Raw genomic sequence first — 4,736 nt, 5'->3', positions numbered from 1 at the left:
AATTTGCCAGTATATGTTTTTTGTGAGTAGATGAGAATGTAAATCCTAGAAAACTCAATGGCATTCATAGTTACAGTCCCTAAAAATCAAGTGAGTCAACAAAATTTCACCTTTGAAATGTGACCTATTCATTTCTAATATTCTTAAAGGCAAGGACTACGTATTTGAAATCTAACCTATTCGTGTGAAATATTCTCCAAGGCAAGGACTATATCTTCTATAAAATTTGTGACAGGCATCTACATGGCTTATCCTCAAAAGGTTGTCATTCATTACTCAACAAGTCTTTGTTTATTACCCACTATGTATAAGAGGGTAAACAACTTCGGTAGCATTATTGATATATATATATTTTTAAAATTTTATTTATTTATTTTACAGAGAGAGATCACAAGTAGGCAGAGAGGCAGGCAGAGAGAGAGAGGGAAGCAGGCTCCCTGCTGAGCAGAGAGCCCAATGTGGGACTCGATCCCAGCACCCTGAGATCATGACCTGAGCCGAAGGCAGTGGCTTAACCAACTGAGCCACCCAGGCACCTGCATTATTGATATTTAAAAGAAATAGTTTGAGTCACCTTGTAGACGTTTATAATCAACTGGGAGTTCATGATCTACTTGTCTCCTATGAGATTCCTGGAACATGATAAGGCTTAAGTGTTTACAGGAACTAACACATTATGCCATTCATATGTTTTAATTATGATTTGAATGACTTGCCTTAGGAACAAGAAATGTTCAAAGAGTTATTTCAAATCTGTAATACAACTAGTCTGCACATTTGGTGGCGAGTTCATTTTATTAACTATCCAGGGCTAGAAATGACATTTTACTATTTAAGTACCTTGGCAAGACATTGATATCCTTAGATATTGCTTTTTGAAAACATTAATATCTATCTATCTATTCTATTAAATGCTAATGGGAGATAACTAATTGTCCCTATGATACGTCTTTAAAAGTTAGGTCAAGTTTGTTTCAATACAAAACAAATATATGTTTTAATATAAATAAAAAAAACATTAAATACATAACTCCATTTAGTACTGTGATTAAGAGAGTCTGGATTATGACAGATTGAAATTAGAATCTTGGTTCTTTTGAAATTAGAATCTTGGTTCTTCAACCAATAGGCAGTCTGAGCTTGGGGAGCTACTTACTCTTTTTTCCTGCAATTCCTTTTCTGAAATAGAAACAGTAATACAGAGTGCCAGCTTCATAAGGCTGCTGAGGGGACACTGTATGATAAGGTGTGTTTTGGGGGAAGCCTGAGTTTGGCCAATAATACTCAGAGTTAGGAAGGAACAGAGTGTGGTTGTGATGATGTGGTTGGAGTTATGTTGCATCGTTTGCCACTTTATAGTTAAGTGACCTGGGCAACCTGTTTAAGCTCCCTGAACCTTGGTTTTTAACTCTGTAAAAAAATGTTTACTTTAGGGTTGCTGTCACTATTGCATGAGCAAATATTGTGAAGTACATATAATGCAACTGGATTCATGCATCCTCATTAAATGATAGCTGTTATTACAATTATTAACATCTGATAGCCCGACTTTGATATATACCAGGAACAGAATTCGTATCAGACTAAGAGAGTGGGATCTACCTATTATCTACCTATCTATCATCTCTCTTCTATCATTTATCTATTTGTATATCTAATATCTATCTATCATCATCATCTATGTATCTATCATCTATCTGTCTTCTATCATTTATCTATATGTACATCTATCTATGTATCTAATCTTTCTCATAATGTCCAAATGAAATGTCAAAGTTCATCAGACACCTTCCAGATTATCTTGGATTGCTTTGACGGTGGATAGTGGTCCTTTGTCTTCCATTTGGATCAGTCTTGTCTTTTGCCATCAGTAGAAATTTTAAATTTGTTAGTAGAATTCTGTGGCTGCCAAGAAGATGAAGTCTGAGGACCAATGAACAAAATATCCTATGACTTATTGTCTACATTGGAGTGCTTTTGTGAGGACAGGGGTGCTACTTAACCTATAAGACTTCACAATTTCAGGCGTCATGCAGAATTGTTGAGGGCAAATTAGGACATCAGGACATCCTATGAATGAAGAAAAGTGAATGGAAAATGATGGGGAAAAGGAAGGAAAAAGCACATGAATTAAATAAGCAAACCAGATAATACCTGCCCACAAATCCTTTTTTGGAGTCTCAGGTAACTGACTAGCCTGTGCAATAATGAAGTAACTTCTCCAGTTTGTTATCTTGTGATGCAAAAACAACTTCTCTGTTGTCCTTGTGACACAGTAGGAGGATGCTTACCTGCAAAGCCAGCCCACATGTTTCTGGATTTCTAAGTGTCAAGTTGTCAGTATGGTTTAACGTTGGTCATTTCTCTCCCAAGGCCTATGGGACTTTGAGTTACTAGTAAATATAACATATATGTCTCTATTCTGGTGGATTTACTGTTCCTGTTTTGTCCTGCATTTTTCCTCCACACAGGCATTTTTTTAAGAAATGTAGCTGGAAAAAATTACCTTTTATATACAGGACAAGACATGAACAAAGCTGAGACGTGCTTGTGCCTTTCAAGGACCAGCCTCACTTATTATTACCTCCTTGCCACCCTAACAGGCTTCTTCTCCAAGAACTTCATTACTTTAGGTGGAATAGCTTATTTGTCCTAGCCCTGTACACTCATGACTCTCCTACGGACATTCTTGATCAGTGAATACCGGTTCCCTTCTCCTTGCTCCAAGATGAAGGAGTCAACTAATACATTCCTTGAGCAAGTAGATTGTAACTTGAGTCTCTTTTAGACAATGCTTCACTTTGTTACCAAACACATTGGCCCCTCTGACATTGAATCTGGTGGACCTTATCTTTGGGGACTGATAGACTTCATGTTTCTTTAACAAAAAACCACCACAGCATGGGTAGCTCCTAGAAATACTTTTCCTGGAGTAGTCACTCTTATGTTATTCCTCTTTTGAAACAACAATCCCAGGAGCTTCTTGGTTGAGAGAGGGAAGCAAAGTATAAGACACCCTTAACTATAGGGAACAAACTGGGGGTTCGTTGAAGGAGGGGGGGAGGGTACTGGGCTTGGTGGGTGTTGGGTATTAAGGAGGACACTTGTGATGAGCACGAGGTGTTATACGTAAGCAATGAATCACTAAATTCTACACCTGAAACCAATTTTAATATATATGTTAACCAATACGAATTAAAATAAAAACTTGACATAAAAAAAAGAGCATTTTAGTCTTTTAAGTCAGGCAAAGGGTTAAATTAAAGCAGGGACTGCTGAGACAGAAAACAAAAAGTTTGATCTATTTGATCTTTGTCTTGTTTCCTTGACTCACTTCAAACTAATTTCTCTCTCTCCAGCTTCTTCTGGCCTAAGAATTGAAAACTCTGAGCTCCTAGATGTTTCTACAACCCCATGAGGTCAATGCAAGCAAGGAATCACTTCTCCCCTTTCTCTGTACTGAAGTCAAGAAGGGCCCAGACTGGAAGCTTGAAAAGGAAAATAAATCTTGGCCATGAACATTGTCTTTCAGTCAAAGCTGAACTCCTTCTCTCTGGCTGAGTATTTCACCTGGGCAATCTTATTCTATTAGCATCAAGAAATTGCTGAAGGAAGAAATGTAAGATCCAGTTTTTAATTAACTTTGCCATTGATTTCCACATAAGTGTGTATTAATCACTGTTCTTTGGTGAAAGGGATGAAAATCTCCAAGATTAATGATTTTTCTCCTCAGGGATTTTTCTGGACCAAGTTCCAGATATTCCACAATTTCTTCTTTTTTTCTTCTCTGAGCTCACTACCTTACTCTGTTCTTTGCCATAAAATATAGAGACACACAGAAACATATGTACATACATTCACACCAAACATGCTTTCGGAATGAAAATATTGAGGTGGAGAAAGAAAATGATCAAGCATATTGAGTAGTTGCCATAAAAATCTTATTCTGTTGTGTTGTCTCCTTCAAAATATTTTTTAACCCATTTACTCATAGCAAGTATCATATGCCTTGAATGAAAATGGATGTTTGCATTTTAGTTATGACTAAGTGAAAAGGAAAGTTGTTCATGGGCCTTAAAGTACCTGTCTTGAATGAAAATGCATGTTTGCATTTTAGTTATGACTAAGTGAAAAGGAAAGTTGTTCATGGGCCTTAAAGTACCTGTAAGCCAGATTGACACACAATACGTTTTAGGTATTAGAAGTTGAAATACTTCTTTCCCTACAAATTACTGTAACAGTCTGTGAAGAGATATGGTAATATTTTCTGAAATGAGAGAAAAGTATCATACTGTCACATTAGAAAATGGAGAATAGAATGCCTTTGGTATAGTTTTTAGTGAACTGAGTACATCATGTTTCCCCTCTAATATGTTACCAGCCTAGTCCATCTTTAGCTGCTTGATTCACCTTATTTCTGTTTGTTTGTTTTTTATCTGTTTCTCTCTGTAAGCATATTGTTTCCAATGTAAGCATCTTCATGGTATTTATGTAAACATCTTAATGAATTTTTGAATGAAATACATTTTCTTCTAATTCTGATTGATCCCAAATCTGAGCATTGATCATAATCACAGGAAAATATCTGTCCAGTATCTGTTATTGCTCTTTTAAAGGTGATTTTTTTCTTTTTATGTCTAGAAACATTTTTCTACTTGAACTTTATAGGGACTAGATTAAAAGATTCTTATTTAAAAATTCTTTTTAAAAAACTTTTTATTTTTTATTAACATATA

Source organism: Mustela nivalis, assembly GCF_964662115.1.
Source record: "Mustela nivalis genome assembly, chromosome: 1".
Classification (NCBI taxonomy): Eukaryota; Metazoa; Chordata; class Mammalia; order Carnivora; family Mustelidae; genus Mustela; species Mustela nivalis.
Note: the sequence above shows the minus strand (reverse complement) of the source record.